This window comes from Hemicordylus capensis, chromosome 4, assembly GCF_027244095.1.
Source record: "Hemicordylus capensis ecotype Gifberg chromosome 4, rHemCap1.1.pri, whole genome shotgun sequence".
NCBI lineage: Eukaryota > Metazoa > Chordata > Lepidosauria > Squamata > Cordylidae > Hemicordylus > Hemicordylus capensis.
The window spans coordinates 132,615,853-132,629,108 of record NC_069660.1 but is presented as its reverse complement, the minus strand read 5'-3'; the positions used below and the strand labels follow the sequence as shown (position 1 = coordinate 132,629,108).

General features: G+C 45.7%; 1 long non-coding RNA gene across 1 annotated transcript in view; it reads left to right on the top strand.

The window, feature by feature from the left end:
- The window catches only part of LOC128325436 (uncharacterized), a 180,765-nt gene that overhangs the window by 127,864 nt on the left and 39,645 nt on the right, over window positions 1–13,256 (top strand). The gene's annotated exons all lie outside the window — the stretch shown is intronic.

Genomic DNA, 13,256 nt, shown 5'->3' with positions numbered 1-13,256 from the left:
TTTTGTCTGAGATGATGATAAAGCTCTACATGTGGTATAAGATCTATAGTGGCTGCCTCACATTTGATGCTGCAGTCATCAAGTGATGAAAAGACATTGGTTTACTTACCCTGAGCTGAAAGCACATAGAGGCTCAGCAGCTGAACATGAATCACAACATCTCCAGTTTGAACCGTGCTTCTGCCATGAACTCATGGGTGGCCTTAGGCAAACTATTGACTCTCAACCCTCCCCCATATGCAACAGGGGAATAATAAGAGTGACCTACCTTACAGGATTATTGTAACAAGATAGTGGGGCTACTCATACAATGTTGTGAGTACCCCCACATGGTTCCACACACCCACTTCTGAGGATGTGGACAAGTTACTTATGGCAATGTGATCTACCACTGGTTCTCCAGATCCTTGACCGGCTTCTATCTAGCAGGGAAATTGTTGGAGGTGGCCTTGTTAATATATGGTCGATAGCCATTTTGGGAAGGTCGGTATATAAATAAAATAAATAAAATGAATAATAAAATAAAATAAAATTAACGTATCACTGAGGGAGGGTAGGATGCCTCCTTCTTTAAAGGGGGCAATGGTTAGATCACTTCTCAAGAAGACTTCCCTAGATCCCTTAGTGATGGATAGTTACAGTATAGGCCAATCTCCAATCTCCCATGCTTGAGCAAGGTGAGAGAGAGAGTGGTGGCTCTTTTTGAGGCAGTTTTGGAGAAAATGGATTATCTAGACCCACTTCAAACTGGCTTTAGAGCTGGCTATGGGGTTGAGACAGCCTTGTTTGGCCTGATGGAAGACCTTTACCAGGGAATTGACAGAGGGAGTGTTACTCTGCTGGTTCTTTTGGATCTCTTGTCAGTGTTCGATACTATTGAACATGATGCCCTCCTGGATCATCTGGGGGAGTTGGGGACAGGAGGCACTGCTTTGCAGTGGTTCCACTCCTATCTTCTGGGTAGATCCAGATGGTGGAGTTTGGTGACTGTTGCTCCTCAAAATGGGAGCTATTATATGGAGTCCCTCAGGGCTCTATTCTGTCACCAATGCTTTTTAATAGTTACATAAAACCGCAGGGTAGGGTCACCAGGGGATTTGCTGCTGCGTGTTATCAGTATGCTGCTGACACCCAAATCTATTTCTCATTGCTGCTATCATCGTCATCGTCATCGTCATCGTCATCATCATCATCATCATCATCATGAAAAGGCATTCATTCCCTAAATCCCTGTCTACAGTCATTAATGGACTGGATGAGTGATAACAAATTGAAGCTGAATCCAAGCAAGACAGAGATGCTTGTTGTAAGGGATAGGAATTTGAGGGATTAGATCTTCCTGTGCTGGATGGGGTTACACTCCCCTAGAAGGAGCACTTGGGAGTGATCTTGAATCCAGGCCTCACTCTGGTATCTCAGATGGAGGCTATGGCCAGGAGCACCTTCCATCAGCTTCAGCAGATTCGACAATTGTGTCCATTCCTTGATGCACCCAAACAGTGGTGCATCAGCTGGTAACCTCCAGGCTTGACTATTGTAGTGCACTCTACATGGGGCTGCCTTTCTATGTAGTTCGGAAACTTCAATTAGTCCAAATGGTTTTAAACGGTTTTAAATTTTTTAAAATATTGTTTTAAGGTAATTGTTTTAAATGACTGTTTGCTTTTTGCTTTGTTGTTGTGCACCACCCAGAGCCTTTGGAATAGGGTGGTATAAAAATGTAATAAATAAATAAAAGATAATAAAAGATACTGCATGGGTGAGCAGACTGGACCAACTCATCTTCCCTCCAGATGAGCAACCAAATGTTTCTGGGATCGTGGAATACACTCCCAATCTGTGTTTTGCCATACAGCACGGAGCTCTGGAGGCTGGGTTTATGCATCCTGGCTTCTGGATATCCCACAATGCACCTCGTGATTCCCCCAGGAGACAGATGCTCTAGGCACCCATCTCTGTGTCCGCTCAGGCTAAATACAGTCTGAGTAAGCACATGATCCCGGAGCTGGGGTTAACGGCACACTTGTGCCTTTAACCCCAGCTTAAAGCTTGGTTAAAAACCTGGGCTAGGTGTCACTGCCCCAACAGGGCTGGCCTCGATCTTGGCTGTTCTCACATGCAGCCTAACCCAGGAAAGTTCTGATTACAGGGAGCACAGCAGGGCAGGCTAAATATTCATTCATACATCATAGCACCGCTGACTCCACATGACTAGTTCCTTCCAATTTATATTGAGGTGCAACAATGTGTAAAATTAAAGTTAGCTTGTTAGCACTTTCAAACTATTTACATCATGCCTTGGCTAGTGTGGAGTCTGCATTTTAGGACAATTTCATGCAAATGACATCTGAGGGCTGAGCTTTCATTTCCTTGCTTTTATTGGTTTGAGTTTTATTTCCCCCCCCCCAAAAAAACCCCATATATCACCCTTAACTCTTTAGATAAATGCAGAGTTATTGATGTGTGTGTCCCCCCCCCCCCAATTAATTCCATTTAGACTTCAGCCTCAAAAAGTTATGCATCCATGAAAATCATTCCTGGTATTATTCTATTGACTTCAAGGATTTACATGCTTACTTTTTAGCAGAGCTGTATTGGCTTGGGTTTTCAGAGTGTAGTGGATGCCTTGATGAATTACAAACAAGAGCACTGACGGGTTTCCAGCAATTTCCCATGATCCTTGGGCACTGGAAGTAAGATACTGGATTAATCAATGTTTTTAATCAAAGGCTGTCATAGTACATTGACACACTTTTTTGACAAGTGTTAGGTCCCTAGACTGTTGAAACCTGCTTTGTTACCATTTCATCATGCCAGTGCCACACAGATTAAGAAGGACTGCTTTTTAGACAATATTACATATATACCGAATGTCACTTCTGATATCAGGTATGATTTATCTTACTGCAGAGAAAGTGCAACAAGCTGTCCAGGAAGATTGTGCTTTGGAGAAAGAAATGTGTAGTAAATACCAAAAAATAACTAATGCTAAGAAAGGTCTCCAGTCACATAGAATTGCTTTTAAAAAGGTTGAGGCTTTACAAAGCACTATCTTGTTTTTTATTTTGGTATCGTAAGGCTGTTTACCTTTGCTTCCCCACCCCCACCCCCTGCCGGCTTAGTCCAGGATAGTCTTGTCATTAGGCAAGTTGTACATTTGTGCAGCGTATCAGGTTAGACAAGAATGCAGGGTGATCTCCTGCATCATGAGTGTGTCAAGGTCTTTTAAACCCACTGCAATACCAGGGGTAATCTAATGCTTAGAGATGGCCTGGTTTCCCTGGACCTGGCACCATATCTCGGGGTATGGAAACCAAGCCCTATGAGGAACCGTTGCATGAGCTGGGTACTCTCCCCTGCTAACTGGGAAAGAGGCACCTTTTAACGTGGTGATTCTCTTTATTTAGCAGGGGGAGAGTAACTGGCCCTATCCACCCCCTGCATAGTACCTCCAGTGACTGTTGCTGGTGTCTATCTTGTGTTTTTTTAAGAATGTGAGCCCTTTGGGGACAGGGATCCATCTTATTTATGTATTATTTCTCTGTGTAAACCGCCTTGAGCCATTTTTGGAAGGGCAGTATAGAAATCGAATTATTAATAATAATAATAATAATAATAAGAAGAAGAAGAAGAAGAAGAAGAAGCACCTCAACACCATAGGGGCCACAGAAATCACCATCAGCCAATTACAAAAAGCAGCTTTACTGGGAACAGCCTATATTCTGCGACGATATCTATAACAACAGCAACAACATTGACAATAAAATTCTGGCATCCCAGGTCCTTGGGAAGGACTCGATGTCTGGATAAAACAAACCAGTCAATAACACCTGTCTGACTGTGTAAAATAATAATAATAAATAATAATAATGTTTAGCCTGGAGAGAAGAGATTACAGAGGGCAAATACAATAGTCTTCTTTGTATATCTGAAGAGCTGTCTTCAGAAGAAGGAATGAACTTGTTCTCTGTTGCTCCTAAAGGCAGAACCAATGGGCTGAAATGACAAGGAAGCAGATTTAGGTTCGATATCAGAAAGAATTTCCTGACTTTAAGAGCTGTTAGACAGCAGAAGAGTCTGCCTCATGCACAAGGGTGAGACACGATATTTTTCATGGGGGAACAGACCAGTGAAAGCCCTGCTAAGTGAGAAAAAAGGCTCTTTTAAAAGTGACGATTCTCCTACATTTAGCAGCGGGAGAGCAACTGTCCCTATCCAACTCACACAGCATCTCTCCAGTGGTTGTTGCTGGGGTTTAAACTGTGTTTCTTTTTAGACTATGTTGCCAATAGCAGTACTTTGGAGTCACGCAAAAAGGCACCCCTCTCCCTGATCTAGCAACAGCACCAAGTTAAAGGCTGACAGCATGCAGTAACTATTCATCCTGTGCAGTCCCCAGCCTCTTGGCACGATCAGGTCATTAGCACAGGCCACATTTGGAAACACACCTCCAGGTCAAACACTACTACAAATGGTGTTACAGACAACTCCCTTTTGGAGGAGGCCGGCTAGCAGACCAGCAAAAAGAAACTATCTCAGGTGGGAATACTCCAGTGCTAAGACTTGAGTGCTCAGTAGAAATGAGCAAACATAGGGTCATTTCCCCCTCATTAGTAAATGCAATGACTCGCAATGATAGGAAGAAAAGCTCACTTGCAAACAATAGATTTACATTTTTGCACCTGGTACACCCTAGTTTCGGTGAAGTCATCAACCATATGAACATACATTCAGACATGCAACCATCTTTGTCTCCCTCGCCATTCTATACATCCACAGATGGCACACCTGCACTGAGCCCCTGGTGGCACAGTGGTAAAACTGCCGCCCTGTAACCAGAAGGTTACAAGTTCGATCCTGACCAGGGGCTCAAGGTTGACTTAGCCTTCCATCCTTCCGAGGTCGGTAAAATTAGTACCCAGAATGTTGGGGGCAATATGCTAAATCATTGTAAACCGCTTAGAGAGCTTCGGCTATAGAGCGGTATATAAATGTAAGTGCTATTGCTATTGCTATTAGTTTACTTTAGCAATGGCAACTTTTGCCATGCTGCCATTTACCTACCCTCTCCAGGGGGAGATAACTTCATGATGGATTTGATACCGCACCAGTGCAAGATTTTGGGTATATCTGCCCTGCACAAGCCACATGAATAAGAACCTGTGGGAATCTGTTACCTGGCAGACTCTCACACAGCCAGCTGTAGCTTCTGCTATTTCATTTATCGTCCTGCCATGTGCCCTACTCCAGAGGGATCACCGGATCAAACTCCGTGCATCGAATGTGCATTAGGAAGGATACGTAAAACTTCCAACTCGCCATCTCTTCCCTGGATCCTCCCCACCTCTTCTTTTCACCCCTTCTCTCTTTTTATCCCCAATATTCTAAGCCAGGCACTCAAAATTTCTAAGCAAGCTTCCTTTTACCTTCTGTGAAACGCCAGACAATTTATTAAGACTCTTAACCAAACACTTTCTCATTTTTTAATTTCCCCCAAGTTTGTTTAATAAAGCTTTGAACTCATAATTATGCCTCCCTTCTTCTTTCAAACTGTTCAATGCACCTTACTTGCTTAAATTTAATGCTGTGTCAGAAATGCACTTCAATTTGAGTTCATTTCTCCACTTAACACAAAACCATAGCCAAAGCATCTAGTCAAGTGCTTCTGTGCAGTTCTGGTAACAATGTGTGATTTTATGCTGGTCTCTGACCATAATAAAGCTTGAACTTGGAAACAATTATGAGCCCTTTGGGGACCAGGAACCATACTATAGATTTTTCTATGCAAACTGGTTTGAGAGCTTTTTTGTTGGAAAGTAGAATATAAATGTTTGTAATAAATAAACAGAGACAAAGATTAGAGAGGTAGGAAGATTTGGGGGTAGGTTACAATAAAAGAGGTTTCTGGGGGAAAGCATATGGGGAGCAGAATCATCATTTGGGGGCACTGCCCCTATTTACCCCCATCATTGCATCTCTGCCCATGCAATCATAGGTTAGCCTTCTTCAGGGGCATAACAATAGGGGGGGCAGGCAGGGCACATGCCCTGGGCGCCACGTGGCAGGGGGCACCAAAAAGTGCCCCTGCTGATCCCCTTCCTTTTCCCCCCCAAAAATTGGGGGGGTTGCATTTCTTTTTTTGGTCAGGCGCAGCGCTGAGCGCACAGTGCGCAACAGCAGTCCGCAAAGCCGCTCCCCCCACGAGCGGTCCCGGCGCCGGCGCCCCCCCGCGGCCCGCTCGGCTCCGGTGCTGCCAGTCACTCAGTCACTTCGTCACTCACGCGTCACTCACTCGACTCACGAGACAGACCTCTCCTCCTGACCTGGGCGGGCTTGCCTCGCTCCGCCTCCGCTCACTCCCCGCCCTGCCGCCCCGCCACCAGTCGCGCATGCGTGTGTCCTCCTCTCGCCGCCTGCACGTGGACTTCGGAGTTTGGAGTTGGGACACAAGCATTTGTGTTGCTGCCTGCTGCTGGCTTTTAGTGCAACGGCTCGCGCTGTCTTGAAGGCAGCAAAGAGCTGCAAACTGCTTAAGTCCTTCTAATGCCCAATTTTGGACTGCCGGATTCCGGGAGGAGGGGACTTTCGGCTGCGACTGGAGAGTTACTTTGTAACAGAGTGAGCTGCGGTGGCTACTGGGCTTGACTGCGCTTAAGAGGCCAAGAGAAGGTGAGCAGCGCATGGCTGCCGGTCTCGCATGACCGAGCATCGCGGCACGTGCAGTCCGTGCGCAATGACTTTCATCATTTCATCAGTTTTGAAATCCCTTCCTGTTCCGACTTGTCAAAGGAGCAAAGGCAGAAAGGCTGTTGGGGCGGGGCGGGCTAGTCTTTTGCTCTTCAGTACGGACTGCGGCTTCCGCCCAATGGAGGAGAGCTGCCATGTATGTTTCAGCTGCTCCGAGCAACTACAGGAGAAAGGTGCTGGAAGGGGACCCACTGGGTTCCTCCCGCCTTTCCCACTTCGCCTTCGAGGGTTTTTAAAAATAATAATTTTTCTTCCGGCTGCTCTTTTTTCTCCTCTCTTCATCTGCCCTTAACAAATAATAACTGCTACCCTACCAGCACACTTTAACAAGGAGGCAGGCAGCAGCCTGGGAGAAGCTCCTCTGCCTAGAAGAAAAGTCCAGAGTACCAAAGGGCATGTAACAGCCTGCTCAGCCTCTGCCCAGTTGGACTTGGTACCGCCTCAAGGGTACAGCCTGTCGCTGCTTTCCTCTTTCCTTGCCCATGGTATGGTGGTGTTATAATAAATACACAAATAAATAAGGGGGGGATTCCCACTTGCTGCTGATTAAGAAAAAGGTTTCCTTCTGTTTGTCAAGGTCACCCAGTTGCAGTGCAAAGTTACATTTCTCTATTTTTGGGTCATGTTTTGCTTTCCATAATTGTTAGTTGCCTTGAGTCTCTTATGGCAAGAAACTCAGGGTATAAATTTGGGAGAAGTAAGAGTTCAGGTCTGGCATAATCTGAACCAATATTCAACCCTGGAATGTGCTTGAGGCTTGTTTCTAGAAAGTGTGGAACATTAAAGAGATTTTGTTGAAGCATGTACAGATTGCATTTCTCATCTTTTAATAACTACAACCCACCGTTCATAAATCTCGGATAAAATGCAGGGCATATGTCAAAAGAGTATAGTCTACTAGACAATCTAGGTGAGAATACAGTTTAAGATAGGAATATAGGAAGCTGCCATATACTGAGTCAGACCATTGGTCTCTCTAGCTCAGGACTGTCTTCACAGGCTGGCAGCAGCTTCTCCAAGGTTGCGGGCAGGAATCTCTCTCAGGAAAAGTCATGCTTGCTGCCACAATTCCACTGCCTTCTCAGTGCCCCCGGCCCTGCCTGAGATAATAATTCTGGCAATTAACTATATAATTATATAAATATAGTTATATTTATAATGATATAGTTATAAATATAACTATATTAATATTCACCATATTCATAATGGGGATGTGAGTGTGAGTGCACTATATATTGTGAAGTGTGTTTGTGTGTGTATATATCAGTGAGGGGCCCATTTTAAAATCTTGTCTCTGGGCCCATTCAACCTTGCTATGCCCCTGGCTGAGGAGGGTCTTCGACCTGATTGAAAGGCTGCTCGTGGGGCTTAGGGGGCAACCGGCTCTTTCTTCCACAAAAAGAAAAAGCACAGGTTTGGGCTGTGCTTTTCTAGGAGGTAGGAGTTGCTGTCTCCCTTTGTACGGCTCCTGCTCATTGAGCAGCAGCTTAACACACACTGAAGTTCAACAGGGTGAAGCTTTTTCTAGAAAAGGGATGCAAAACGCACTGCTTGTTTAATTTCTGAATGCCAGGCTGCTCTTAAAGGCACAGGAGCAGAGCCAAGTGACAAACCTAAATGGGAGAGAGAGGGAGGGCATCATGGCCTTCTCGTTGTATATTCAGTGATTATTTTCTGGCCATGAGGACTGCAAACTTAGGCTGTTGGTATGCAAGACATTTCTTTAAAATATATATTTCTAAAGAGCCTTGTAGCCTCATGTTTCCTTTTTCCTGTCCCAGTATACTTGCACGGATTCAGCCCACAACCCACATTTGAGTATGGCTGTGACACATTTCCATATTTCCCTGATCTGTTGAGCGGAACACAAAGGGCCCTGGTAGCAATGTTCTATCCCCTGCACCTTGTGTACAATTTTTGTTGGGGTTTTTAGAACAAGAACTAGCCTTTTGGTCTTGGAGGTCACCAAATTCCTGTGGAGTCTTTGCTTTAAGCAGTTCAGCTCTGAGCTTCTGTCTTGAGTTTGCATTCTGTTAGTTTTTGTGTAAATGACATCTAAAATGTGTGTCAGTCAGATGTATGTTGGGGGGGCGGGGGGGCGCAATTTCAGTGCTTGCCCTAGCCGCCGTTTTCCCTAGTTGCGCCTCTGGCCTTCTTCCAATATTTTCAAACAGGATACTGTAGCAATTTTCTGCATGGAGCCAGGGAGTCAGACTAGGAGATCTCCAAGGTTGTTTCGACTTCAATGTGCGATACTAACCAAGTTGCATAAACTAACTGTGTCAACCCTACTTCTAGATACCTTTTCACTTTCATATTGCTTTTTTAACTTGTAAATTCCAAGGGAAACAAAAAAAATTGATGCAGAATTTAGGAGGTACACATTCCAAAAGAGCAGGGATTCTCAAACTTGGGTCCTCAGGTGTTATTGGACTTCAACTCCCATAATCCCCAGCCTCAGTGGCCTTTGGTTGGGGATTATGGGAGTTGAAGTCCAATAACACCTGAGGACCCAAGTTTGAGAATCACTGCAATAGAGTAAAGGATGCATGCAGGCAAGTTAAATGTTGTCAGAAGCTGTCTATTATTTACTCTAGATAAATGTATACTTGGAATTTATTTATTTTATTTTATTTATATGCCCCCCTTCCTAAAATGGCTCAGGGTGGTTTACACCAAAATCAGAAATACAGAGCAATTAAAATCAGAAACCAATTAAAAGCAGGTTAAAATTGCATTTAAAACTTGATATAATTAAAAGCCAGTCTAAAAATATGGAAGATGAGTCTTTAAAGCTCTCCTGAAGGCCTCCAAGGAGGATAATACCCTCATATCTGGTGGAAACGCACTCCACAGGAATGTGACAACAGGAGAACTGGAGTGCGACAACTAGGAGCGACAACAGAGAAGACCCTATCCCAGGTTGCCACCAGATGAACTGGTGGCACCCAAAGACAGACTCTTCCTGATTATCTCAATGAGTGGTGGGGATCCTGTAGAGAAAGGTGCTCTCTCAGGTACCCCAGACTTAAGCCATTTGGGGCTTTAAAGGTAATAACCAGCACTTTGCATTTTGCCCATAAACATATCAGCAGCTAGTGCAACTGTTTAGGAACAGGCAGAATATGTTCTGTCTGGGATACCCCGGAGACAAATCTGGCTGCCGCATTTTGAACTAACTGAAGTTTCCAAACTATATTCGAAAGCAGCCCTACGTAGAGCACATTGCAGTAGTCCAACTGGTGCAGGTTACCAGCTGGTGCACCACTGTTTTCAGGTCATTCTTCTCAAGAAATGGGCAGAGTTGTCAGATAAATAATAACTGGTAAAAAGTGCTCCAGGCCACAGTGCTCCAGTGCCTGAGTGCTCCAGTGCCTGAGGCACCAGTGCCTGAGGCACCAGGGTGAGACCAGGGTCCAAGAGCACTCCCAAGCTATGACTGTGTTCTTTCTGGGGGAGTGTAACCTCATCCAGAATAGGACATTTTTTCCTGTCTTGCAGATTACGACCCCCAATAATGAGCACCCCCATCTTGCTTGGATTCAGCTTCAGTTTATTATCCCTCATCCAGCCCATTGCTGCCCCTAGGCATGCATTTAAGGGGCTAATGCCATTTCCTGATGTTGTTGACAAGGAAAAATAGATGTGTGTCAGCATACAGATACACCCTGTACCAAATCCCCTGATGACCTCACCCACCAGTTTCTAGCAGATGTTAAAAAGCATTGGTGACAGAATGGAGGCCTGGGGGACTCCATATAATAGCTCCTGTTTGGAAGAACAATTGTCACCAAACACCACCTTCTGAAATCTACCTGAGACAATCTACCTGAGCAGAACCACTGTAAAACAGTATCTCCTATCCCCATATCCCTCAGGAGATCCACCCCACTTTGAGGTATTAATGATATCCACCAGGCCTGCTCCAACAACCTCCCTGCAAGATAAAATCAGCCATGTTGGGCAAGGATTCAAAGAACAGGTGGTAGGTTGTACTGCTCCAAGCACCTTGTCCAAATCCGCAGGAGTAAAAAAATGAAACTGATCCAATATAATCTCGCAAGAGGGATTGCTAGCCACCCTGCTAAGTGGTCCTGCAGAAATACTGGAGTCCAGATCAGTCCAAATATGAGAAATAGTTCCTGCAAAGAACTCATTGAATGCATCACAGTGAGACATTATTTCCAGAAACAGATTTAAGAGAGAAGGGGTTTCAGTTAAACCCCTAACAATCCAGAACAGCTCTGCTGGACAAAAACTTGCAGATGCAATATGCACAGAATAAAATCACTTTTTTGCTGCACGTATTGCCACAGCATATGCTTTCAGATGGGCTCTATGCTGTGTCTTATCGAATGCAAGATGAGTCCTCCTCCATTTGCACTCCAGTTGTCTAGCTTGCCACTTCAGATCCTGCAGCTCTTCTGTATACCATGAAGCTAATTTTGAAGCGGATCGGAGAAGGTGCTTAGGAGGAATAATGTCTACTGCCCTGGTAAGTTCTCAGCATCAAATATCGACCAGGGCATCGACAGAATCACTGGCAGAACCAACTTCAAAACCCTCTAAGGCCAATTGGAACCCTACTGGATCCAACAACCTTCTCGGGTGGACCATTCTAATAGGTCCACCACCCCTGCAGGGGTCAGATGTGACTGTGAGACCTACCTTAACCAGGAAGTGGTCCATCCATGACGATGGGAAGACTATAGGAGACCCTACTGACAAAACACCACCCTGATCCAAGCAAAAGACCAAATCCAGCGTGTGACCAGCAACATGCATAGGTCCTAGGACTGATTGGGATAGCCCATAGTTGTAAAGGAAAGATTGTGCTGTTGACTCGGTGTTGACTCGGTCAACTCCTGGGCAACCACAGAGCCTTGTGGTTTACAGGAGTGTTTTACCATTGCCTTCCTCCCATGCAGTATGAGATGATACCTTTGCCGTGGTCAATGAAGTGAGCATCTGTCTCCAGCACCTTCCTGCTGCTGCCCAATAGAGGTGACTACAAATATATATTTACTAGGCAGAGTCTGGGAAGCACACCAGCAGGGATTCAAACTAACAGCCTCTTGCTTCCTAGGCAAGCTGCTTCCCAACTATGAACTCCTGGGCAGCACCAGACAAGCCAGTCACCAAATGGACGTTAAAATCGCCCAGCACCAAAAGCCCGTGTGACTCCAAGACCAACTCAGCAACCCATTCCTGTCAGCTCAGTTAGGGAGTCTGCTAGGCTGCAGGGTGGGTGGTACACCAACAGAATCCCCAGTCTATCCCAAGTCCCCAGCCTAAGGTACACACACTCAGTATAAATCACAGGGATCCTGGTAAGGGAGATGTTATTCTTATGGACCACCCACAGCCACTGCACACAGACAGCCCACACACTTCCTCTAACCTGCTCAGCAACAGAGTATCCTGGGAGAAGAAGTTGAGCCCGTACAGGACCATTTGCCTCTCCCAAACAGGTCTCAATTATACAAGCCAGGTCAGCTCCTTCATTCATGATCAAATCAAGGATGATTCCATCTTATTATGAACCACCCTGGCATTACAAAGGAGCATGGCTAGGTTCAGTGGGGTGTTCAAACTACTCCCTGAGGCCTGAGAGCTGACGGGGCAGCTGGAAGGGAATACAGTAATTAACTTACTGGACGCCTTTCCCCTGTAATTGCATGCTGGCCTGCCAATGCCCGATCCTCTATTCCTCATCACTACCAAAATAGCCGCCCCATCTTCAACGAATGAGTTCCCTCTCCCCTGATCCATCCTTAATAGGGAACCAAGACACATCCTTGTGAGCAGCCTGGGACAATGACTAAAGCAAAGCAAAACAAAAACAAAAACTGGAGGACCTTAAACAACTTCCCCTCAGACCTCAGTCCTGAACCAAAGCACCAGCACCAAAGGCAGGCCCTCTCGGCAACCAGCTTCTGCAGGTGCCTGCAGGCAGCCCTCCTAATGGTGCCCGCACCAACGGCTGTGCCTCTGCCTTGCCCCAGCCCTTTTAACCCAACACACCCCAGACCCCACCTCTCACATGGGCTCTGGATATGGGAAGTGCTCAAAATGTGATTTGGCATCTGAATCACAGCACCCTTTAAAACTGAGGGCTTACGCAGCTGCTTTAACAAGGAGGAGAGCAGGTCTATACCTGCTCCTCCTCCATTCGCCTCCACTTCTGTAATTGCAGTGCTTCCCCCAGCTACACACCAGTGCTTCCCCCAGCTACACACCAGTGGGGCATCTCCCAACTGCCCCTGTGTGACACCAGCATGTAGGAGTAGCTGGGAGATGCCCTGCCAGCACACAATCATAGCTGGGGAGAACACCGTAATTATGGAAGTGGCGGCAAGTGGAGGAAGAGCAGTTATGGACCTGCTCTCCTCCATGTTAAAGTGGCTGTGTAAACTCTCGGTTTTAAAGGGATGGTGCTCCGATTCGGACATCGAATCATGTTTCCAGCACATCCCTAATGTATACTTCCAGAATTCCTTGCAAATTAC